Here is a 26,709-nt window from a genome sequence, read left to right as displayed (position 1 = left end):
CGTGCTGGCAGCGCTGCTCCTCTCCAGGGGATGAGCCGACGGTGCCTCTTGACCGTCCCGCACCGTGGCCTGACCTACTTAAACCCCCAGGGGCTACAGAGGGCCTCCAGCTGCCCCAACTCTTCTGGCCCCTGGGGAGGACAGTAATAACCACACAGGCCACGGTGTGGGCGACAACGGAGGGCCCTCTGCTGGGTCGTCGAGCGGTGGAGCGGAGGAAGGTGTTATCCTCGCTCCTCGCTCCTCCCTCCCAGACTGTTTTTCCGGGGGCCTTGGCCCTGGGAAGGACCTTTTCCCTGAGGAGCTGGGCGTCTCGGTGTCGGGAGAGGAGCGGGGCCCTGAGCCTCTGCTGCCTAACGACCTGAACTCGGGGCGTTCTGGGAAGCGGTGCACCGAGGAAGGTACCGCCGGTGACCCTGGGGGTGGGGTCACTGGGGGTTTGAGGCCAGTTGGCGGTGCTGGACCAGCCCCCATCCTCTCGGTGGGGGAAGCGGTCGGTGACCAAGGGTGACCTCCCGGAGGAGGGTTCGGGATCGGTGGCGGACACCGGGGATGATGCGGACTCTGTCTGCAGTGACATTTTCGAGTCCCAGGTGCCCCACACCGATCTCCCCCCTCAGTCCCTTCGAGGAACTCCGGGAATTTGTCGAGGAAACTCAGAGTCGCCAGGATAGAGCCCAACTGGTGCTCGACCGCTGGAGCTCCTCTGAAAGAGTTTACTGGTCAGCCCACGCTGCTCGCCAGGCACCTGGGCTCGACGTGAATGAGCGAAAGCGAGTCAGGAACTTCCTGGGGCACTCCTGGTGAAGGGGAGGGAGTTCTGTGCCCCTCCCCTGTCCTCACAGTAAATGTATATATCGGTTTTTAACTGTACTGGTGGTGGTTGCATCAGGGAGGAGGTTAGGGGACTTGGTCAATTCCTTCGACCTGGTGGACGTCTGGCGGAATCTCCATCCTGACTCCATCGCCTTTACCTTCGTGAGGCCTGTGGTCGGAGCATCCAGAATCAACCGCCCGTACATTTCGCGGGCGTACGCCTCCTGTTTTCCGAAGGCCTCCACGCAGCAGGTGTCGTGCACGGACCATCACCTAGTGTGGGCGGAACTCCTTCCGTTCGGCGCCAGGCTCGGCTCTGTGTACTGGCACTTTAACAACCTGCTGCTGGAGGACGAGCGGTTCCGGGACTCGTTTCGTCGTTTCTGGGCCGGCTGGAGAAGGAAGCGGGGAAGCTTCCTCTCCCTGAGGCTATGGTGGGACGTGGTCAAGGCTCACGTCCGCCTCTTCTGTCAGGAGTACGCAAGGGGATCGACCAAGAGGCGGAAATCCAGGATCGGGGAGTTGGAGAGGGAGATGCTCGCCCTGGAGTCAAGCCTCGGTCAGCTCGACGCGGACCCAGCCCTGCGCGGGGTGTACGAAGAGAAGAAGGCCGCGCTCCGGGACCTGCAGCTCGTCGGGGCTCGGGGCGCGTACGTGAGGTCGCGGATCCAGCTCCTCCAGGACCTGGGCCGTGGCTCCTCCTTCTTCTACTCGCTGGAAAAAAGGCGTGGCACCCGTCAGCAGCTCCTTGTGCTGCTGGCCGACGACGGGTCCCTCGTCTCGGATCCGGAGGGCATCAGGGCCCACGTCCAGAACTATTACACGGCTCTGTTCTCTCCGGATCCGTCCAGCGAGGATGCTCGCAGAGTTCTGTGGGAGGACCTGCCGCAGCTCGGCCCGGAGGATGCCGGAAAGCTCGATGCTCCCTTCACTTTAGAGGAGCTGACCGGCGCCCTTGACTGGCTCTCGAGGGCCAAGTCCACGGGGCTGGACGGGCTGACTGTGGAGTTCTTCAGGGCGTTCTGGGATGTCCTGGGGAGCGACTATGCACAGGTCCTGGGGGGAGTGTCTAAATGTCGGAGAGCTGCCCCTTTCTTGGTGCAGGGCAGTCATCGTCCTGCTGCCAAAGAAGGGGGACCTTTGTTCTTTGAAGAACTGGCGTCTGGTCTCCCTCAGCACGGACTACAAAATCTTTGCCAGGGTGTTGTCTTCTTGCCTGGCTTCCGTGCTGGCCCACATGATTCACCTGGACCAGCCCTACACGGTCCCGGGCCGGAGGATACACGACAACGTCCACATGGTCCGGGACCTGATTCATTTCTGTCGATGGGCTGTGATCGACCGCGCACCTTTCTGTCTCTCGACCAGGAGAAGGCATTCGACAGGGTCGATCACGAGTACCTGCTCGGGACTCTGCGGGCATTCGGGATCGGGACGCAGTTCGTCGCCCGGATCAGACTTTTGTACGCCGCCGCAGAGTGTCTGGTTAAAGTTAACGGGTCCCTGACGGCGCCCCTTCGCTTCGGGAGAGGAGTGCGTCAAGGCTGCCCCCTGTCCGGCCAGCTGTATTCCCTGTGCGTGGAGCCTTTCCTGCGCCTCTTGCGGAGGAGGTTGTCAGGGCTGGTTCTGCGCGGCGTGGGCACGGGGGTGGTCCTCTCGGCCTACGCCGACGACGTGCTCCTCGCTTTCACCGACCCGGCTGACCTGGGGAGAATGCGCGAGTGCCAGGCCGTGTACTCAGCAGCGTCTTCCACCAGGATCAACTGGGTCAAATGTTCTGGACTACTGGTCGGTCCATGGTGGGTGGACTCTCTGCCGGAGGAGTTATGGGGGTTCAGCTGGAGTACCACCCATCTCCTCAGCCCGGCTGAGGAATCCTGGCCGGCCAGCTGGCAGGAGCTGGAGGCCAAAGTCTCGGCTCGCCTAGGCTGCTGGACAGGACTGCTCCGAGGGCTATCTTACAGGAGTCGAGTGCTGGTCATAAACCAGCTGGTGGCCGCCATGCTGTGGTACCGGCTGGTCACTTTGGTCCCTCCTCCTGGCTTTGTCGCTGACATCCAGAGAACGTTGGTCGACTTCTTCTGGGACAAAAAGATGCACTGGGTCGCTGCACAGTTCGAGTCTCCCTATTGAGGAGGGCAGTCAGTCGCTGGTGTGCGTCCGCACCCAGGTCGTGACGTTCCGCCTTCAGACCTTGCGGCGATACCTTTACGTCGAGCCTCCTTCTAGGTGGTGCGCCCTGGTGATGTATTTTTTCCGCCAGGTGCATAACCTCAAATACGACACGCAGTTGCTGTTCGGCGACCGTGACAGTTTGGAGGTCTCCCTCAAGGTGCTGCCTGTCTTTTACCAGGACCTGATCACAGTCTGGAACATGGTCGAATCGCGTCGTGCCTACCCTCCGGCTGGAGTAGCGGCTGTCATCAGGGAGCCGTTGCCCAGGAATCCGCACCTCCGTACTCACGGGTTCGAGTGGCTGTCGGAGGGGAGGGTCGTAGCGGCAAGGGTGACCAGGGTCAGGGACATGCTGGGTGCTGGGGGCCTGGGCTGGACGCTGCCGTAGGACATAGCGAGCAGGGCAGCGGTAGACGTCCGGTACGTGGCCACCGCCATCCGACGCCTTAAAACGGCGGTGCTCGGACCCGACGTAGTGCACCAGTTGGAGGACGCTCAGGTGTGCGGTGGGATCCTGTCCGTGCTTACCCCAGCCCGGACGGAATTTCACATCGGCCCCAAGGTCCCGTACTTCCCGCGGGAGCCTGTGCCCCACAACCTGAGCCACCTCCGGAATTTTAATTTTGTTCCCTTCCAGGGGGTAAAAAGGAGGGCCCTATATACACTGCTGTACACCGTCCACCTCTTCTCCCTCATCCACCGTCCAGACATGCCTTGGCGTGCCCATTTGCCACCGGGCGGTGGGGATCCCCAATTGAGGGCTCCCTACGTGGGAGTCCTCCCCCTTTCTCTCAGGGATCTGGGGTGGAGGGTGCTGCATATGCTTACAGACCATCTGAAAGACAAACCTCTCACATTGACTTTCATTCTCCTCAGTGTTCCAGATTTTATCCAAGTTAAGACTTTTCTGTGGTTTCCCTCATGAATGTTTTCACTTCAACACTTGTTCTTAATACTTCAGGACTCTGGATGACTCAGCTTCATGTTCAGGTTACCTTCTCACAACTTTAAAACTAACTCTGCTGACTGGTTTCTGCTACAAGGCGCTCAGGACTGTTGTAAGTTTCTTTCCCCATCTTCAAACAAGGCAAATTCTGCAGTTAACATTCCTTTTTTTATTAGCCCAACAGAGCTTGAACTTCACTTTGATTTCAATTGTTAGATCCCTAAGGGGGGAAAAATTGAGTAGAATATTGGCTTGAATACAGGCTTGGCTGACAGACAGAGTCCTTCTGTGGATGGTGAACTGGAACTAGTGGATGTCATAGGCTTCAGTTCTTGGACCTCAGCTATTTACAATCTATATAAATGATCTGCAAGCTGGGACAGAGCGTAATAGAGCAAGATTCACTATTATACTAAAATAGGTGAGAAAGTGGGCTGTGATGGGGAAATAAGTCAGTGTGGTGCTGGAAAAAACACGGCCGGTAAGGCAGCATCTGAGGAGCAGGGTTGAGGAAATAGTTTATAGACCTATATTGATAGGTGAAGACAATGGGCCAGTAGCACCTGACAGATGGCGTTCAATGTGGATAAGTGTGAGGTTGTCTGCTTTGGCTGGAAAAATGAATGGGCAATTTATTCACTGAATGGCAAGCAGATTCAAAGTACATCAATGCAGAAGGATCTGGGCATCTTTGTTCATGACCCACAAAAATGGGTAGCAAGTGCAGCACATAATAAGAAAGGCAAATCAAATTCTGGCACATTGCACAAGAACTGGATTATAAATGTAAAGTGTGTTCCAATTAAACAAGGTGTTGGTTTGAAATGTCAACTCTCCTGCTCCTCGGATGCTGCCTGACCTGCTGTGCTTTCCCAGCAAGATAGTCAACTCTGATCAGCATCTGCCGTCCTCACTTTCTCCAGGAATGAAAGGGCTGTCAATTGAGGAATAGTGGAATAGCTTGGGTTTATACTCACTAGAGTTTAGAAGGAGGAAGGGTGATCTGATTGAGCTACTGTATATAAAATGCTAAAGGGAATTGATAAGGTGGATTTTGGAAACATGGCACCTGTGGAACAGTCTCAAACAAGACGTAAAGGATATAGTGATAGGGGGTAGGTTCAAACTGAGATAAGGAGAAGTTACTTCTTTCAGAGGGTTGTGAATCTGTAGAACTCAATGCCCCAGAGTGCAATGAAGGCAAAATCAATCCACTGATTCAAGAAAGAAATATGTATTTCAGATACAAAGCAGAATAAAGTTCTCTAATGAACAGGCAGAAAATTGGAGTCAGGATAAGGTCAAGCATGTTTGTGTTCAATAAGGAATGGTCTTGAAGGTCTGAAATGCCTATTCCTCCTCCTGTGTAAGTGGTGCACAATGAGCATAGTATTTCCTTTGCTTTATGTACAAGTCTGACTGACAACCATCTTCTGTTGGCCTCCTAATCCAATAGGATGCAGACTTGCAGTTTGGTTCAACCATGTGTAAAGAAGATGAATTCAAGAGGTGATGTGAGAGTGACTGCACTTGCCCCTGGCTGCATTTAACCAAATGTGATATCAAGGAGCTGAACTACAGTCAGTGGGAATCAAATTTAACATTCTCTACTTGTTTGACTCACACCAACACAGAAGAAGATGGTTATGCTTGTTGGAGGTCAATAATCTCAGCTCCAATAATCTCTGCAGGAGTTGGAAGCAGGTAGATGATAGAAAGCAGAGGGTGATGGTTGAATGTTGTTTCTCAGACTGGAGGCCTGTGACTAATGGTGTGACTAGCCACAGTCCTGTGAACTTTGTTATTTATATAAATTATCTGGTTGTGAGTGTACAACGATTGATTATGAAGTTTGTGGAAGATACAAAATTAGGAAGTATCACTGATAGCAAGGACATTGATCAACAATTATAGAGGGATATTGATCAGATGGGGAAATGGACTAAGAATTGGTAAATGCAGTTCAGTACAGAGAACTGTGAGGTGCTGCACTTTAGAAAGTCACACCAAGGTCAGACTAATACAGTAAACTGTAAGGTTCTGAGGAGTGTTGTGGAACAGAGGGACCTAGGAATACAAACATATAGTTTGTTGAAAGTGGTGTCACATGTAGACAGTTTTGAAGAACGCACTTCGCATGCTGGCCTTCATCGGTCGAGGTACTGAGTAAGTGTTGGGACGGCATCGGCATATTACAGTTGTATAAGTCATTACTGAGGCCACACTTGGAGTATTGTACACAGTTTTAATCATCCTATTATAAGAAAGATATTGTTAAACTGAATAAAATGCAAGTAGTTGGCCAAAATAGGACTTTATTGCTTGGAACATAGGAGAATGAGGGGTGACTTTACTAAGGTGTATAAAATCCTGAGGGGGTGTTGATATGATGAATTGAAAACTAGACAACATAGGTTTACGCTGAGAGAAGAATGATTTTAGAAGGAACTGAGGGGCAATTCCTTCATGCAGAGAATAGTGCGTAAATGGAATGGACTGCCAGAGAAAGGGGTTTGGAGAGGTATAATAGCAATACTCAAACATTTGGATTGGTACAGGCATGGAAAGGGGTTAGAGGGATATGGACCAAATGTAGTCAATTGGAACCAGCGGAGTGGGAACCATGGACAAGTGTGGCCTGATTCACACTGTATTACTCTGACTCTGAGTTCCTCAGGGTCCTGTCTAAGGCCCAAACATGTTCAGCCACTTCATCAATTACTTTCACTCCATCAAATTAGAAGTTGGGATGATTACACAATGTTCAGGACCATTCACAATTCCTACCCAGGCTTAAGTGAACAAGTGCATAGAGGAGATAAAGGTGGAGCATGTCTCTGTACATGTGTGTGAAGGAGGGAGGGATGGGCTATCTCCTCGAACATGACTGAACTTTATAGCCTCAAGCCCAGAAAGCGCTCCCTTCCACAGGGATTCAGTGCAAACCATCCAAACCCCTCACAATCCCGCTCCGAACTACATTACCCATGCTGCTTGTGGGCCCCGTGACGGCCAATAGCCTAGATTTCGAGGTGACCCAACTCACAGTACCTGACGGGAGTTGTAGTTCTGACCTGCACTGCAACAGTTGGTACCCACCGTTCACAAGTTCGAATCTGAGAGCGCGCGAGCCCCTGCAGCTGTGAGTGGAAGGTTCTGGAATGGGAGGTGTGCCCCTGTTAATGGCAGCGCCTAGAGATGGAACCCGAGATCACATGCTCTCCCCTGAAAAGCCTTTCACCCTCCCTCTTGCTGATTGGTTCACTGGAGGGGCTGTGTCACAATCATCCTCAAGTTCAAAGTTAAAAATCTCACAACGCCAGGTAAAAGTCCAACAAGTTGAATTGGAAGCACTAGCTTTTGGAGCACTGCTTCTTCATCAGGCGGTTGTGGAGTACACTATTGTAAGACACAGAATTTATAGCAACGGTTTACAATGACGTAATTGAAATTACACATTGAAAAATACATTGATTGTTTAAGTCTCTCATCTGATAGAATGACCATGTTAGTTTCTCTTCTTTCATGTGTAAATTGCAAAACTTTTTTTAAAAAGTTACATTCTCAAGTGAACTTTAACAATTTGCCATTTGGCAGAGCTTAAACTAGTCTGGCAGGAAGGTAGGATCTGAAGTAGTGCGGAGATGAAAGAGAAGGTTAAGGACAGTACAGAGGTTAATGAGAGCTAGTTAAATAGTAAAGGCAGTGTTGATAATCCCACTGTTGATAATAGACAAGGCAGGCAAGACCATGGCATGAAGCAAGGGAAGACTGGGTTAAACTGAATTTATTTCAATGCAAGAGGTTTGATGGATAAGACAGATGAACTCAGGGCATGGATGGGTACATGGAACTGGGATATAATAGCTATTACAGAAACATGGCTGTGGGAGGGAGAGGAGTGGCAGCTCAATGTTCTGGGTGATACATGCTATAGGAAGGATAGAAAGGGAGGCAAGAGACGAGGGGTTATTGTATTTCTGATTAGGGAGCACATCACACAATACTGAGAGGACATTCTTCAGGGTTTGTTCACTGAGTCTATATGGGTACAACTGAGAAATAAAATGGAGGAGATCACTTTGATAGAATTCTTCCCCGAGTAGTCAGTGGGAGATTGGGGAGGGAAAGGATAGGTCTGGTCCACAAGTTAAAGTTCTAAATTGGGTCAATTTTGATGGTCTCAGAGATGAACTTTTATAAGTTGATTGGAGGTGGTTGTTCACAGACAAAGGGATGGCTGGTAAGTGGGAGGCCTTCAAATGTGAATTAATGAGGATTTGGGGCCAGCATATTCCTGTTAGAATGGAGGGTAAGGTTGGTAGGTACAGGGAACCTGGATGACTTGAGTTATTGAGGCTCTTGTCAAGAAAAACGAGGCATGCGACGTGTAAAGGCAGCTGGGATCAAGTGAATTCCTTGAGGAGTATAGAGTGTATCGAAGTACACTTAAGAGAGAAATCAGGAGGGCTAAAAGGGGACACAAGATGACTTTGACAGACAAGGTAAAGAAGAATCCAAACAGATTCTACAAGTTCATGAAGGGCAAAAGAGTAACTAGTGAGAGAATAGGGTCTCTTAAAGATCAACAAGGTAGTTTATGTGCGGAGCCACGAGAGATGGGTGAGATTCTAAATGAATATTTCTCATCAGTGTTTACCATCAAGAAAGGTGTGGATGCTAGGAAATTTACAGAAATAAATAGTGATGTCTTGAAGAGTGTCCACATTACAGAAGAGGTGGTACTGAAAAGCTTAAACACATTAAGGTAGATAAATCCCTAGGACCTGATGAAGTGTATCCCCGTACTTTGTGGGAGGCTATGGAGGAAATTATTGGGGCCCTAGTGGAGATATTTCTCTCATCAATAGCCACGGGTGAAGTGTCCAAAGATTGGAATATGACGAATGTTGTGCCATTATTTAAAGGTTGCAAGGAAATGCCTGGGAATGGGGTGGCATGGTGGCTCAATGGTTAGTACTGCTGCCTCACAGCACCAGGGACTCTGGTTCAATTCCTGCCTTGGGCGACTGTCTGTGTGGAGTTTGCACATTCTCCTGTGTCTGTGTGGGTTTCCTCTGGGTGCTCCGGTTTCCTCCCACAATCCAAAGATGTGCAGGTCAGGTGAATTGGCCATGTTAAATTGCCCATAGTGTCACATGCATTAGTCAGGGGTAAATATAGGGTAGGAGAATGGGTCTGGGTGGGTTACTCTTCATAGGGTTGGTGTGAACTTGTTGGGCTCAAGGACCTGTTTCTATACTGAAGGGAATCTAATCTAATCTAATTGGTGTCAGATCAGATAAATTACTGGGTATTAGCACCTCTGTGCTGCTATCTGGGCCATAATACTTACACTGATTCTAATCTTAAAAAATGAATTAACAGAATCTTACATAGATTCATACAGATTTTGAGCAAAGCACAAGGTAACTCTGCAAGTACAAATTCACCCCACAAACTTTTATGTGTATGTGTGCATGTGGGGATGTGAGTGCCTGTGAGAGAGTGTGTATGTGGGTGTAAAATGGTCTAGGTGTGTGTGTGTATCTATAGGAGTGCCTGTGTGTCTGCATCTAGTGCAATGGGGTCACCTGCAATGTGACATGAACCCAAGGATCCGGTTGAGATCAATCCTATGGGTACCAAACTTAGCTATCAGCCTCCACTTGTCCACTTTTTGCTGCTGCCTGTCCCGAAGTCTGTCTTGGAGGATGGACACCCGAAGGTCCAAGGTCAAATGTCCTGGACCGCTGAACTGTTCTCCACCTTGGAGGGAACACTCCTGTCTGTTGACTATTGTGCAGTGCCCATTCATCCGTTGCTGTAACCTCTGCTCAGTTTCCCCCTTGTACCATGCCTCAGGACATCCTTGCCTGCAGTGAATGGGATAAACAACATTGGCTGAGTCGCATGAGTATCTGCCATGTACGTGGGAGGCATCCCACGCATAATGGTAGCATCCATGTTCACACTCTGACAAGGCTTGCAGCGCCTTCCGTGACAGGGTTGTATGGAATTGTCCTGTAAGCCAGGCAGCTTGCTATGAACATTGATCTGTTTGAGGTTTGGTGGCTGTTTAAAGGTGACAAGTGGAGCTGTGGGGACGATCTTGGCGAGGTGCTCATCCTCATTGATAATGTGTTTCAGGCCACGAAGAACATGGCGTAGTTTTTCAGCTCCTGGAAAGTACTGGACAATGTAGGGTATCCTGTCAGTTGCAGCATGTGTCTGTCTCCTGAGGAGGTCATTGCGATTCCTTGCTGTGGCATGTCCAAACTGGCGGTCGATGAGTTGAGCATTGTACCCTGTTCTTGTGAGGGCATCCCTGAGTACTTCCAGGTGCCCATCACGTTCCTCCTCATCTGAGCAGATCCTGTGCATGCGTAGGGCTTGTCCATAGGGGATGGCTATTTAATATGTTTTGGGTGGAAGCTGGAGAAGTGGTAGAATTGTGAGGTTATTCATGGGTTTGCGGTAGAGGTACTGAGGTGCCCATCCTTGATGGAGATGCGTATGTCCAAGAATGAGACAGATAGTAGAGAGTAGACCATGGTGAGTTTGATGGTGGGATGAAACTTGTTGATGTCACTGTGTAGTTTTATCAGTGACTCCTTGCCATGGGTCCAGTGGAAGAAAATGTCATCAATGTACCTGGTGTATAGTGTTAGACTGGTCCAATTACAACTTTGAAAAGGCACCTGGATGGACATGGGAGTATGAAAAGTTTCAGGGGATATGGGCCAAATGCAGGCAAATGAGACTAGATTAATTTAGGTTGTCTTTTAGGATGTCTGAGAGGTGACATTACAACTTTTCACTGCACTCATTCAAGTACATGCCAAAATAAAGGCTATTCTATTTGATACAGTTGATACATAACTGCACATCTTTTCTTCCTCGGAATACATTATGCTTCCAATGAACTGGAAATTATACAACTATTGATGGAGAAACCAGATGTAGTGGCACAGTAGGTAGTTTCCCTGCCTCAAAGTCAGAATCTCTGGGTTTGAGGCTCACTTAGGAATTTATGGTGATGTCTGTCAAAGTCAGCAAGTTGACTTTCAACCTCTAAATCCTCCTGATATTCTGATTGCATGTGATAAGAGTGGAGGAATCTCCTGGTGGAGAAACCAGACCATCTTACAGTGACTTTTAGCAATCTTATTGGGTATAGCACCATCACTGTTTCCTGAGTGGTTCAGTGAATGGGAACACATCATGCTGACAAGCCAAGTAGTTTGGTTTAACCTAAACAGTGAATTCATTGACATTATAAATCTCTATAAAACTCAGAAAAATTGATAAAACAGAGAACCAAAATGATGTCAGCTTACACCAAATACTAAATCAACCAAAATGACAAAACATTTGAAAATAACTGACGATACTTCCCAGAACATTAAACCCTTCGAAGATTCATTTCAAGTGAATATATCACACCCTGCTACATTGAGGTATTATGGGATGAGGGAACCCAGTTCTCTTGAGACACCCCCCCACTCCCTCCCCATACTCAGGATAGTTGTTTTACCAGACCAGAGAGTACAAATACTCTCCATGGTATTCATCACACCCCCATTACCTGAAGAGAATCTGTCTATAATTCACATCACCAACTCAAGCAGGATCCAAGTCATTCTGACACTTGTCCAGAATTCAGGTCAGCTGAGATCATAACAAATGGATGAGATCCTTAACACAAACGTTACAATTAAGGAGCCTCTCCCCAATGTGAATTCACCAGCGTCCATGGGTTAGGAGTGTCACAGACATACAATACCTTTAGCGGAAACCTCACACCAGAAGGATTATTCCGCTGTGTGGATCCTGTGAGGTCAGAGATCTGATGACCTCAAGATTTTTAATGCACTCCACATGTGAACAGCTTCTCTCCTGTTTGAATGCACTGGTGTTACACAAGTGCGGAAGACTGCCTGAAGGTGTGATCACAGACTTCACACTTAAAGGGTTTCTCCCCCATGTAGATTATCCCATGAATTAGCAAACTTGTAAATATCGTAAAAGTTTTATCTCACAGCTCACACTTTAAGGGTGTGTCCCTTGTGTGGATCCTCTGATGGACCAGGAAGCCTGAGCAACTTGTGAAACCTTTGTCATGCTCATAGCATTTGAACAGTTTCTCAGCAGTGTGCACATGTTGATGAGCCCATTGGGAGGCAGAATGGAGAACAACCTCAAGCACATTTCGCATGTGATTTGGTTTCTCCCTGATGTGAGCGCACTGGTGTCAGTTGAGGGTCAATGACTGCAAAAACAATTGCACACTCTACACGTTTCTCCCTTGTGTGAATGTATTGGTGTACATCCAGAGTTGATGAATCTGAAAAAGCTTTATTGCACACTTCACAGGTGAACGTGTTCTCCCTAGTGTGAATTCATCTGTGTGAGCTGATGGTCAATGGCTGTGAGATTGATTTGTTATGCACCTCGCATGTGAATGGTTTCTCCCCGGTAATATTGCTTTGGTGTTCACAGAGGATTGAAGACTTAAGGAACGATTTCTTGCACACCTTGTATATGGACAGTTTCTCCTCACCTTGGTGTGTGCGGAGATTAAATGACTGTGAGGCTGAAGTGGGATGAGCGTGAGAATGATTTGTCGTTCTCTTTCGTCCTGTTTCTTGAGTTAAAGTTGATGCAAACATGCGCCTCATATTTTAGGATATCTTATGAGACAGTGCAATACTCCTCACACGCATCACACTTGAACTGCCTTTCAACTACAAGAAAAGTCAGTGGTTCACAAGACTCCATGAACAATTGAAGCTCTCACCACACTTGCAACCTAATCATACTTCTTCCCAACAGAAGGCCCACAGCCAAACCTCTCAAAGGGCTGGTTCTTGTAGAAGGCTCCATCCACTGACTAGGTTCAGATTTCAGCATGTGTCAAATCTCCTTTGATATGACCGATCTGCAGATGATTTCCAGGATCTGGCTGCTTTACAATTTATCAATCTCAGCACAGACCATGACAATACTTCAATCACCACGAATAAACAAGTGATTGCCTGGCCATTATAGCATTTCTATTTATGGGATCTTCTTGTGCACACTTTGTTTGCCACATTTCATGCATTAGAACAGCAATCACACTTCAAAACAACTTCAATGGCAATAAAGTGGCATGAAACATCTGATGGTCATGAAGGAATCTCTATAAACACAAGTTTTTCTTCTCCCTTGACGAGGTCATGGAAATGCCAGAGGAGGGGGATTTGGAGAAAGTGTGACATTATGGAGACATTTGAAAACATAGGCAACATTCAAGTATCAGCCACTGTATTGGGTAAATCTTAGCCTAGACTTGGGAAGAGTTGAGCCCTTCAGATAAAGGAGTCGTTAAAAACAACATTCCAATGAATATACCTCCAGACATGACAGCTGAATTGACAGGGAGGATCGAGGCAATAGAGGGATTTGGAAACAAATGAAAATTTTGAAAATGAGCTGCTGCTTGATCAGGAGTCAGAGGAGTTTAGCGAATGGAGAGAAGTTTGGTGAACCGGTTTTTCGTGTCAGTTAAGACCTGGTCAGTAGAGTTTTGTATAGGTTCAGGTTTACTGAACAAGATATGCAGCAGCCAGGAGAGTATTGGCAGAGTGGCTATGGTGGTGAAACCCTCCGAGGATGAAGAATGCCTTTCCCACACTGGCAACCTGAGAAACATTTACCAGGGGAACTGACACACCAGCTGTAACACGTGAGGTTTTATTCAGATGGGACAATGACAAGTTTAAATCTCCGCCTAACCTGCTGCTCAAAGTCACCTCCATTTCCCCGGTCAGTTTCCCAAGTTTCAGGAAACCCACGTTGCTCCAGAAATATTTGGATTGACTGTGAGAGACCTCAATCAGAGAGTCCACCCACTCTGCCCATTGTCTCCTCTTCCAGAGCTGGTTCACTTCCTATAGGGACTGAAAACCAAGTGAGGAGATGGTGAGTGAAGGAGCAGCTTTTATACAAATTGTATCCCATAATATCCACACCAATCTTCAGGCAGTCTGACTATCCTGTGGGTAATCAGGGGTGGAAATGTCCCTTATGCTGTGTGAGAAGATCCAGCTGAGAGAGCTGTTTACTCGGTGCTTTGTGCTGAACTGTTTGACTGGAGCTGTGTGTTGGATATTGAGTGTGTTTATTGGAAGCATTTCCCTCTGATTTCCAGGCTGAGTTTTAAAAGAGGTTAGAATTCTCAGTAATCAATGAAAAGTCATTACACGACATAAATTTCACATTTTCAGGATTTCTTTAGAACAAACGAAAAGCAACGGCGGGAAAGGAAGGGGTAAACGTCAGAAATGTAAGCAGCAGGTTAGCGAGTGTTTAACTATATGGCAGACTACGAAAGAAGAAAAAAGGAAGGATAACTCAATCAATATTATTATTGGAAATGTTAGAATCCATAAAGACGGCACAAAAATTAGAACAAGGGCACTTTCCATGAATGCACGTAGCATTTGTAACAAGGTATGTGAGATAACGGCACAAATCAGTGCAAATGAATGTAATGTAGTAGCCACTACGGTAACGGGGTTGCCTGATGGTCATGACTGGAGTTAAATATCCAGGGGTACTAGACTACTCGGAGCACAGGCAGGAAGGTAAGGAAGATGGTGTAGCTCTGATATTTAAGGATGACATCAGGGCAGTGGTGTGAGATAATGAGTTCTATGGAGAATAAGGCTGAATCCATTTGGGTGGAAATTTGAAATTCTAAGAAGAAAAAGTCACTGTTAGGCATGGTCTGTTGGCCACCAAGTACAAATATCACATTGGGGCAGGCAGTAAACAAAGAAATAACTAAGGCCTGTAAAAATGACAGGGCAGTTATTGTGGGGGATTTTAATCTACATGTCGATTGGTCAAACCAGGTCGGTCGGGGTAGCCTTGAGGAGGAGTTCATTGAATGTATCCGTGATAGTTTTCTTGAATAGTATGCAGTGGAACTGATGAGGGAGCAAGGTGTCCAAGATCTGGTCCTGTGTAATAAGACAGAAATAATTAATGATGTCATCGTTAGAGATTGTTTTGGAAGGAGCAATCACTGTATAGTTGAATCTAGAATACGGATAGAAAGTGCGAAGATAAAATCCATTACCAGGGTCCTGTGCTTAAACAAAGAAGAGTACAATAGTATACAGAATTGGCTGGCCCATAGAAGACAGAGGGTGGTAGTAGATGGCAAGTATTCAGCCTGGAGCTCGGTGTTCCACAGGGATCTGATCTTGGATCTCTGTTCTTTGTGATTTTTATAAATGACTTGGATGAGGAAGTGGAAGGGTGGGTTACTAAGTTTACCGATGACATGAAGGCTGGTGGAGTTGTGGATGGTGTGGAGGGCTGCTGTAGATTGCAACAGGACATTGACAGAATGCAGAGCTGGGCTGAGAAGTGGCAAATGGAGTACAACCTGGAAAAGTGATCCATTTCGGAAGGTCAAATTTGAATGCAGATTGCAGGGTTAAAGGCAGGAATCTTGGACGTCTGGAATAACAGAGGGATCTGGGTGTCCACGTCCATAGATCCCTCAAAGGTGCCATCCAAGGATTCCTGATGAAGGGCTTATGCCCGACAAGAAAGGTTGTTGCTGGTTCTGGGATTTTGATGTTTAGTAAGAACAGTACAGGTGGTAAAAGAGGCGAGGTGTGGCAATTTTAGTCAAGGACAGTATTACAGTAGCAGAATGGATGTTTGAGGACTCAATAGACAATAGACAATAGGTGCCCTTCGAGCCTGCACCACCATTCATTATGATCATGGCTGATCATCCTCAATCAGTATCCTGTTCCTGCCTTATTTCCATAACCCTTGATTCCACAACGCATCTACTGAGGTAGTATGGGCTGAAGTTAGAAAGAGGAGAGGAGAGGTTACCTTGTTGGGAATTTTCTATAGGCCTCCGAAAAGTTTTAGAGATGTAGAGGAAAGGATCGCAAAGATAATTCTGGATAGGAGTCAGAGTAACAGGATAATTGTTATGGGGGACTTTAACTTTCCAAATATTGACTGGGAAATACTATAGTTCAAGTAGTTTGGATGGGTCAGTTTTTGTCCAATGGTTGGATGGTTTCCTGACACAGTATCTAGACAGGCCAACAAGGGGTGAGACCACATTGGACTTGGTACTGGGTAATGAACCCAGCCAGGTGTTAGATTTGGAGGCAGGTGAGCACTTTGGTGATAGTGACCACAATTCAAGTTATGTTTATTTTAGTGTTGAAATGGGATAGGTATTTAACACAGGTCAAGAGTTCTTGCTGGGGGAAGGCATTAATGTTGCAATTAGGCAAGATTTAGGATATATAGGATGGGGAAAGAAACTGGAGGGGATGGCACAATTGAAATGTGGAGCTTATTCAAGGAACAGCTACTGCATGTCCTTGATAGGTATGTACCTGTCAGGCAGGAAGCAAGTGGTTGAACGAGGGAGCTGTTGTTTACTAAAGAAGTTGAATCTCTCTTGTCAAGAGGAAGAAGAAGGCTTATGTTAGGATGAGAGGTGAAGGCTCAGTTAGGGTGCTTGAGAGTTACAAGTTTGCCAGGAAAGACCTAAAGAGCTGGGAGGGGACATGAGAAGTCATTGGCAGGTAGGATCAAGGAAATGTCTAAAGCTTTGTATAGTTATATCAGGAATAAAAGAATGACTAGGGAAACATTACGACCAATCAAGGATAGCAGTGGAAAGTTGTACGTGGAGTCCGAGAAGATGGGGAAGTGCTAAATGAATATTTTTCATCAGTATTCACACTGAAAAAAGATAATGTTGTCGAGGAGAATACAGAGATACAGACTACTAGTCTAGACAGGATTAATTTTCGCAAGCAAGAGGTGTTAACAAATCTGGGAGTATGAACATAAATAAGTATGCTGTGCTGGATGGCATTTATCCTAAGATTCTCTGGAAAACCAGGGATGAGATCGCAGAGCTTTTGGCTTTGATCTTTATGTCGTCATTGTCTACAGGAATAGTGTCGGAAGACTAGAGGGTAGTAAATGTTGTCTCCTTGTTCAAGAAGGGGAGTAGAGACAACCCTGGAAATTGTAGACTAGTGAGACTCATTTCAGTTGTGGGTAAAGTGTTGGAAAATGTTATCAGAGATAGGATTTATAATCATAGAGTCATAGAGTCATAGGGACATACAGCATGGAAACAGACCTTTCGGTCCAACCTGTCCACACCGACCAGATATCCCAACCCAATCTAGTCCCACCTGCCAGCACCTGGCCCATATCCCTCCAAACCCTTCCTATTCATATGCCCATCCAAATGCCTCTTAAATGTCGCAATTGTACCAGCCTCTACCACATCCTCTGGCAGCTCATTCCATACACTGCATGAAAAAGTTGCCTCTTAGGTCTCTTTTATATCTTTCCCCTCTCACCCGAAACCTATGTCCTCTAGTTCTGGACTCCCCAATCCCAGGGAAAAGACTTTGTCTATTTATCATATCCATGCCCCTCATAATTTTGTAAACCTCTATAAGGTCACCCCTCAGCCTCTGATGCTCCAGGGAAAACAGCCCCAGTCTGTTCAGCCTCTCGCTGCAGCTCAAATCCTCCAACCCTGGCAACATTCTTGGAAATCTTTTCTGAACCCTTTCAAGTTTCACAACATCTTTCCTTTGGAAGGAGACCAGAACTGTGCGCAATATTCCAACAGTGGCCTAACTAATGTCCTGTACAGCCGCAATGTGACCTCCCAACTCCTGTACTCAATACTCTGACCAATAAAGGAAAGCATACCAAACGCTATCATCTTGAGAGGAATAAGTTGATCAGGGATAGTCAACACAGTTTAGTGAAGGGTAGGTCATGCCTCACAAATCTTATTGAGTTTTTTGAGAAGGTGACCAAGCATCGGAAGAGGTTAAAGCTGTTGATGTGGTGTATATGGATTTCAGTAAGGCATTTGATAAAGTTCCCTGTGGTAGGCTATTGCACAAAATATGGATGCATGAGATTGAGGGTGATTTAATGGTTTGGATCAGAAATTGGCTAGCTGAAAGAAGACAGAGGGTGTTAGTTGATGGGAAATATTCAACCTGTTCACTTACTAGTTGTATAATGCAAGGATCAGTTTTGGGGCCACAGCTGTTTGTCATTGCTCTCAATGACCTAAATGAGGGCGTAGAAGGATGGCTTAGTAAATTTTTAAATGACACTAAGGTCAATGGAGTTGTGGATTGTTGCAGGTTACAGAGGGACATAGATAAGCTGCAGAGCTGAAGTGAGAGGTGGTCAATGGAGTTCAATGCAGAGAAGTGTGAGCAGATTCACTTTGGAAGGAGCAACAGGAATAAAGAGTACTGGACTGATGGTAAGATTCGTGATATGTAGATGAGCAGAGAGATCTCGTTGTCCATATACGTAGATCTCTGAAAGTTGCCACCTAGATTGATAGGGTTGTTAAGAAGGCTCTGGTGTGTTAGCTTTTATTGGTAGAGGAATTGAGTTTCGGTGCCACAAGGTCATGGTGCAGCTGTACAAAACTCTGCTGCGGCTGCATTTGGCATATTTTGTACAGTTCTGGTCAACGCGTTATAGGAGGGATGTGGAAGCTTTGGAAAGGATTTGTCATCCCATTCCCCTCTTCAGTAGAAGCAAAATGCTCAGAATCACAGTATGGCTTTACCTCCTTCATCTTTATTCTGGGCCCAGGAGGGAGAGAGAACAATCACCCACGTGCACAGAGACATGAGTTCTCGGTCTTCTCAGGAAGAGCAGTTTCTTAATAAATTATATAGTCATTTTACATTTTACAGCATCCAAATAAGGCAACATACATATTGATTGGGTGACGTTACAATCAACGAGGGTCAATAGCAAAGATTAAGTCATCTGATGTTACACCATGAATGTTCTTAACCTTAGCTGGCTTCATACAATGGATACTTTTCCTCTTGTTAGCTGACCTTGCATACTGAATGCTTTCAACATTGTTAAATGGCTGTACGTAATGACTGCACTTCTAACTTGTTAACCCATCACCCTTGCCTCCAGCATCCCATTGTTAACTGTAAATTCTTATCTGATCTGAGTCATGCTCAGCTGAATCTCTTGTTTCACAAAAGTCAGAACTTAACTCTTTCTCTACCTGCTTATACCCTATACATATTCTCAGATTCAGAGTAGATTTACTAGGATGCTGCCTGGACTGGAGGACATGTTTTATGAAGAAAGGTTGAGGGGGCTAGGGCTTTTCTCATTGGAATGAAGAAGGATGAGAGCTGACTTAACAGAGGTGTACACGAAGATGAGAGGCATAGATAGAGTGGATAGCCAGAGACCAGAGACCTTTTCCCAGGGCGGAATTGGCTATAATAAGGGGGCATAATTTTAAGGTGATTGGAGGAAGGTTTTGGGGAGATGTTAGAGGTAGGTTCTTTTCATAGAGAGTAATGGGTGTGTGCCAGCAGTGGTTGTAGAGTCAGATACATTAGGGACATTTAAGCGACTCTTGAATAGGCACATGGATGATATTAAAATGAAGGGTGTGTGGGTTACTTTGATCTTAGAGTAGGATAAAAAAATCAGCACAACATTAAGGGTCCAAGGGCCTGTACTATTCCATACTGTTCTACGTTCTAAGAATATGAGGGAGGAGTTGGCTAAAGTAGACCGGAAGCAAAGACTTTATAGTGGGACAGTTGACGAACAATGGAGGACTTCCAAAGCTATTTTTCAAAATGCTTGGCAAAAGTATATACCAGTGAAAAGGAAGGAAGGAAGGACTGTTGGAAGCGGAGTATTGTACCATGAATGTCTCAGACAAAAAGAGAGGCTATCTAATTGAAACAGAAAGCATACAAAGTGGCCAAGATCTGTGGGAAACTGATTGGGAAAGCTTGAAAGGTCAATAGAAAGCCACAATAACAGCTGTAAAGAAAAGAAAGGTAGATTATAAAGACAGATAGCAAAAGTTTCTATAAATATATACAAAATGAGAAAGAGTAGCTAAAGTAAACATTGATCCTTTAGAGGATGAGAAGGAGGATTTAGTAATGGGGTATGAGTAAATGGCCGAGGCATTAAACAGGAATTTTGTGTCGGTCTTCACAGTGGAAGACACGAATAACATTCCAGTAATTGACAAAGAGACAAAGGCAGGTGAGGAAACAATCATTATTATGGAAGAGGCAGTGTTGGGCAAGCTTATGGAGCTAAGGGTAGACAAGTCTTCTAGCCCAGATGGAATGCATCCCAGGGTACTAAAAGAGATGGCGGGAGAAATGGCAAATGCATTGGTGGTAACTTTTCAAGATTCACTGGACTTTGGGGAAGTTCCATCAGATTAGAAAACAACAAATGTGACGCCACTGTTTAAAAAAAGGAGGTAGACAAAAGATAGGCAATTATAGACTAGTTAGCTTATCATATGTAGTGGGGAAAATGGTCGAGAGAGAGAAATGGTCGAGAAATGTTGTCAAGAGAGAAATAGCAAAACATCTGGTTAGAAATTGTCCCATTGGGCAGACGCCGCATAAGTTCATGAAGGGCAGGTCATGCTTAAATAATCTCCTGGAATTCTGTGAAGACATTACGAGTGTAGTGGACAACAGAGACCTAGTAGATGTGGTATGTGTAGATTTCCAAAAGGAATTCAACACGGTGCCACACAAAAGACTGCTGCATATGATAAAGATGCATGGCATTACAGGCAATGTATTCAATGGATAGAGGATTGGTTAACTAACAGGAAGCAAAGAGTGTGAATAAATTAGTGCTTTTCTGATTGGCAATCAAAGACTCAGGGATCAGTGTTGGGACTGCAATTGTTCGCAATTTGTGTAGATGATTTGGAGTTGGGAACATGTGTAGTGTATCAAAGTTTGTGGATGACACTAAGATGAGTGGCAGAGCAAAGTGTGCAGAGTACTGTGAAACTTTGTAAAGGCACAGAGATAGTTTAAGTGAGTCGGCAAACGTCTGGCAGATGGAGTACAATGTTAATAAATGTGAAGATTTGTTATCCATTTTGGTTGACATAACTGTAAAAAAGACTATTACTTGAATGCTAAAAAATTGTAGCATTCTACAGTGCGGAGGGACTTAGGTGGCCTTGTGCATGAATCACAGAGGGTTGGTCTGCAGGCGCAACAGATAATTCGGAAGGCTAGTGGAATTTTGTCCTTCATTGCTAAAGGAATTGAGTTTAAAAGCAGAGAGATAATGTTGCAGCTGTATAGGGTGCTGGTGAGGTCACATCTTGAGTACTGCATGCAATTTTGGCCTCCTTACTTGAGAAAGGATTACTGGCATTAGAACAGGCGCAGAAGAGGTTCACTGGATTGATTCTGGAGTTGAGCAGGTTGGCTTTTGAGGAGAGACTGAGTAGACTAGGATTATATTCATTGGAATTCAGAAGACTGAGGGGGTATCTTATAGAAACGTGTAAAACTATGAAGGGGAAAGATAGGATAAAAGTTGAGAGGATTTTCGACTGGCTGGAGAAACTAGGACAAGAGGGCATGGTCTCAAAATGAAGGCAAGCAGATTTAGGGTTGAATTGAGAAGGAACTTCTTCATGCAGAGGTTTGTAAATTAATGGAATTCCCTGCCCAGTGAACTAGTTGAGGCTTCCTCAGTAAATGTTTTTAAACCTAAGATAGATAATTTTTTGAACAGTCAAGGAATTAAAGGTTCTAGTGAGAGGGTAGGTAAGTGTAGCTGAGGCCATGAAAAGATCAGACATGACCTTATTGAATGGCGGACCAAGCTCGAAGGGCCAGTTGGCCTACTCTTGCTTCCGTTTCTTAGAATATTTAACAATGATTGAACAGTACTTGTCAGCAATTAAAATAGTAATCTACAGAAAAGATAAAACCTTTCAATTATTTACACCAACTAATCTACACAAACTACTGTTAGACTCTATGCATCCTCAGTTTCAAAGGTGAACAAGCCCCAGGTGCTAAAAAAGCCCGTTTGGCAGTCAACCCTGCTCTGCCATTGAATAAGGTCCTGGCTGATGTCTTTTCACCGGCTTGATGATGATCATGGAATGAGGGCTGTGCGATTGTGGTGGAATACAGTGCCTCTGCTGATTGCTGACAGCATCTTTTGGACAATCAGTTTTGGGATCTGTCTAGCACCTACATCCTAAGTGATAATAAATATGGTGAAATACTGATTCATCAGTTGCAAGGGAGTAGTGGTTTTCCTTGAACTTGTTTGCCCTGAAGCCATGAGATTTCATTGAGTCAACATTGTTGGTCCATCATCATAACAATTCAAATGCCATACCGCGGTGTTTGCCCCTCAGCATCCCCTTACTCTATAATCAGCATACAGTCATGGAGTATTACAGCAGGGGAACAGGCCTTTTGGCCCAAACTGGTGCAGGCTGACCATAGTGTCCACTGAGCATGTTCCAATTGCCCGCATTTGGTCCTTATCCCTCTAAACCCTTCCCATCCATGTACCTATCCACATGCTTTTTAAATGTTGCTATTGTACCTGCCTCAACCACTTTTTTTTTCTGGCAGCCCATTTCCTAAACGCACCACCCTCTGTGTGAACAAGTTGCCCCTCAGGTCCTTCTTAAATCTTTTCCCTATCACCTTAAACCTATGCCCGCTTGTTTTCAACTTCCCATATCTGGGAAAAACACTACCTGCATTCATCCTATCAACGCTCCTCATGATTTTATACACCTCAATAAGATGTATAAACCTATCATTCTCTTACATTCCAAGGAATAAAGGCCTATCTTTGCCAACCTCTCTCTTTCATACCCTATAATCCTGGCCTTGTAAGTCTCTTTCCAATTTAACTATGTCTTTCTGATAACAGGGTGACCAAAACTGTATGCAGTACTCCAAGTGTGGCCTCACCAACAACTTATAGAACTGTAACATGATGTCCCAACTCCTGTACTCAGTACCTCAACTGATGAAGGCCAGCATACTAAATGCCTCTTCAACACTCTGCCTACCTGTGACACCACTTTCAATGAACTATATATTCTTAGGTTCACAACACTCCTCAGGACCTTATCATTTACTGTATTAGTCCGACCTTGGTATGACTTTCCAAAGTGCAACACTTTATGTTTCTCTGTACTGAGTTCTATTTTCCAACTCTCAGCCCACTTCTCCATCTGATCAAGATCCCTCTATAATTTTCGATAACCTTCTTCACCATCAATGATTCCTCCTAATTATGTATCGTCTTCAAACTCATTAACTCATGGATTTAGTAAGGGGAGGTCATGCCTGACAAACCTGTTGGTATTCTTTGAAGAGGTGACAAGTAGGTTAGACCAGGGAAACCCAGTGGATGTAGTCTATCTAGACTTCCAAAAGGCCTTTGATAAGGTGCCACACGGGAGGCTGCTGAGCAAGGTGAGGGCCCATGGTGTTCGAGGTGAGCTACTGGGATGGATTGAGGATTGGCTGTCTGACAGAAGGCAGAGAGTTGGGATAAAAGGTTCTTTTTCGGAATGGCAGCCGGTGACAAGCGGTGTCCCGCAGGGTTCAGTGTTGGGCCATAGCTGTTCGCATTATATATGAATGATCTGGATGAAGGGACTGGGGCCATTCTAGCGAGGTTTGCAGATGATACGAAGTTAGGTGGACAGGCAGGTAGTACTGAGGAAGTGGGGAGGCTACAGAAGGATCTAGACAGTTTGGGAGAGTGGTCCAGGAAATGGCTGATGGAATTCAACGTGAACAAATGCGAGGTTTAGCGAAAAGAATAAAAGCACAGACTACTTTCTAAACGGTGAGAAAATTTGTAAAGCCAAAGTACAAAGGGATCTGGGAGTGCTAGTCGAGGATTCTCTAAAGGTCAACATGCAGGTTGAGTCCGTGATTAAGAAAGCGAATGCAATGTTGTCACTTATCTCAAGAGGGTTGGAATATAAAAGCAGCGATGTGCTACTGAGACTTTATAAAGCTCTGGTTAGGTCCCATTTGGAGTACTGTGTCCAGTTTTGGTCCCCACACCTCAGGAAGGACATACTGGCACTGGAACGTGTCCAGCGGAGATTCACACGGATGATCCCTGGAATGGTAGGTCTAACATATGAGGAACGGTTGAGGATCCTGGGATTGTATTCAGTGGAGTTTAGAAGATTAAGGGGAGACTTAATAGAGATGTACAAGATAATACATGGCTTGGAAAGGGTGGACGCTAGGAAATTGTTTCCGTTAGGTGAGGAGACTAGGACCGTTGGCCACAGCCTTAGAATTAGAGGGGGTAAATTCAGAACAGAAATGCGGAGACATTTCTTCAGCCAGAGAGTGGTGGGCCTGTGGAATTCATTGCCGCAGAATGCAGTGGAGGCCAGGACGCTAAATGTCTTCAAGGCAGAGATTGATAGATGCTTGTTGTCTCGAGGAATTAAGGGCTATGGGGAGAATGCGGGTAAGCAGAGTTGAAATGCCCATCAGCCATGATTGAATGGCGGAGTGGACTCGATGGGCCGAATGGCCTTACTTCCACTCCTATGTCTAATGGTCTAATCATGCCTTGTACATTTCTCTCCAGATCATTTATAAACAACAAATAATGGTCCCAGTACCGACCCCTGTGGCACACCACGAGTCACCGGACTCCAGTCCGAGAAACAAACATCAACTATCTCCCTCTGCTTCCTATAATCGAACCAATTTTGAATCCAATTATCAAGCTCTCACTGGATCCCATGCGACCTAACCTTCATGACGAGCCTGCTGTGCGGGACCTTGTCAAAGGCTATACTGAGGTTCAAATAGACAACATCCACTGCCCTACCCTTATCTATCCTCTTGGTTACCTCTTTGAAAAACTCTCAAATATTTGTCAGATGTGACTGAGGAGGTTCACTGAAATTTGCACAAAGTTCAGCATCGCTTGCAACTCGTCAGATATTGAAGCAGTCCATGACCAAATTTTGCAAGACCTGGACAATATTCAGCCTTGCGTTGACATGTGGCATATAACATTTGCATTGTCCAAGTGCCAGACAACAACCATATCCAAAAGAGTGAGTCTAACCATCACCAAGACCAAAAGATATGGCAGCAGAATGAATGCATTCAGACCATTGAGTCTGCTCGCCATTTGATTATGGCTGGTATATTTCTCATCAGCATTCTCTATCTTTCTCTCCATCACCATTGATTGCCTTAGTAATCAAGAATTTATCTATCTCTGTCCTAAATATTCTCAATGACTTAGCCTCCACAGCCCTTTGAGGGAATGAGTTCTGTAGATTAACCGCCCTCTGGCTGAAGAAATTCCACCTTATCTCAATTCCAAGCCACCAACTGAACCTGCATATTAACCTCAACAGAATCGTAATTAGGACTCCCAAATACCTTTGTATTTCGGATGTGGGTTTGCGCACTGAGCTGAAAGGTCCATTTCCAGACATTTCGTCACCCTATGAGGTAACATCTTCAGTGGGCCTCAGGCAAAGCACTGCTGATAATTCCAGCTTTCTATTTATACGTTTGAGTTTCTTTGGGTTGGTGATGCCATTTCCTGTGGTGATTTCACTTCCTGTTCCTTTTCTCAGGGGGGTGGTAGATGGGATCTAACTTAATGTGTTTGTTGATAGTGTTCCGGTTGGAGTGCCATGCTTCTAGCCATTTTTGTGCATGTCTTTGTTTGGCTTGTCCTAGGATGGATGTGTTGTCCCAGTCTGAGTGGTGTCCTTCTTCATCCTTATGTAAGGATACTAGTGAGAGAGGGTCATGTCTTTTTGTGGCTAGTTGGTGTTCATGTATCCTGGTGGCTAGTTTTCTGCCTGTTTGTCCAATGTAGTGTTTGTTACAGTCCTTGCATTGTATTTTGTAAATTACATTAGTTTTGCTTGTTGTCTTGCAGGGTCATTCAAGTTCATTAGCTGCTGTTTTAGTATATTGGTGGGTTTGTGGGCTACCATGATGCCAAGGCAGTTATTTCCAAGATGTCTTTGTATTTCAGATTTCTGAGCCCTTTGTCCATTTAAAAAATAGTCTATGCCTGTATTCTGCTGATCAAAATGCATTACCTCACATTTCCCACCTGGTAATTCCTCTGCCACTTCTTCGCCCAGTCTCTTTGCCTGTCCAAGTCCTTCCTCAGTCTATCTGCTTTGTCAACATCTCCACCTACCTGTCTGTCATTCACAAAAGTGAGCAACAATGTCCTCAGTTCCTTTGTCTAGATTGTGAATGTATAATGTGAATATGTGTAGACCCAATAGGACCCCTGTGGAACTCCACTAGTCACAGACTGCCACCCTGAAAAAGACCACTTTATATCACTATGGCTGCCTTCTGCCAGTCAGCCATTCCTTTGTCAATGCCAGTACCTTGTACTGAAAATCATGAGCTCTTATCTTATTTTGCAACCGCAGCTGCAGCACCTTGTCAAAGGCCTTGTGGAAATCCAAATAGATCATGTTCACCAAATGTCCCTTGACTAACACTCATTTCCTCCTCAAATAATTCGAATAGCTCAATGAGGCATGACCCCATCCCCTGACGCAGACTTCCTAAATCAACACAATGAACTGCCCTTCATGAAACCATGCAATCACTGGTGAATTGAGCTTTGTTTTTCCAAATGTTCAACTATCTCCTCCTTTACAAATGGCTGCAGGAACTTCCCCGCTACAAAGTCAAACTGGTCTGTAGTTTCCCCGTTTTTGCCTATCTCCTTTCTTGAATAAGGGTGTCACATTACAGTGTTTCCAATGCATTGGTAACTTTGCAGAATCCAGGGAATTTGGAATATCATAACTAATGCATCCAATCTCTTTGCTGCCACCT

At 45.6% G+C, this 26,709-nt stretch overlaps 1 long non-coding RNA gene across 1 annotated transcript in view; it reads left to right on the top strand.

Moving 5' to 3' along the window:
• Window positions 1-13,868: 13,868 nt before the first annotated feature.
• Window positions 13,869-26,709, top strand: part of LOC140455490 (uncharacterized) — a 37,081-nt gene continuing 24,240 nt past the window's right edge. The window contains exon 1 of the long non-coding RNA XR_011952879.1: window positions 13,869-13,903. This is a non-coding gene — a long non-coding RNA (uncharacterized lncRNA). The remainder of the gene's footprint in view (window positions 13,904-26,709) is intronic.

The sequence above is a fragment of the Chiloscyllium punctatum genome, chromosome 30, assembly GCF_047496795.1.
Source record: "Chiloscyllium punctatum isolate Juve2018m chromosome 30, sChiPun1.3, whole genome shotgun sequence".
In the NCBI taxonomy this organism is placed as follows: Eukaryota; Metazoa; Chordata; class Chondrichthyes; order Orectolobiformes; family Hemiscylliidae; genus Chiloscyllium; species Chiloscyllium punctatum.
This window is presented reverse-complemented; position numbering and strand designations above follow the sequence as displayed.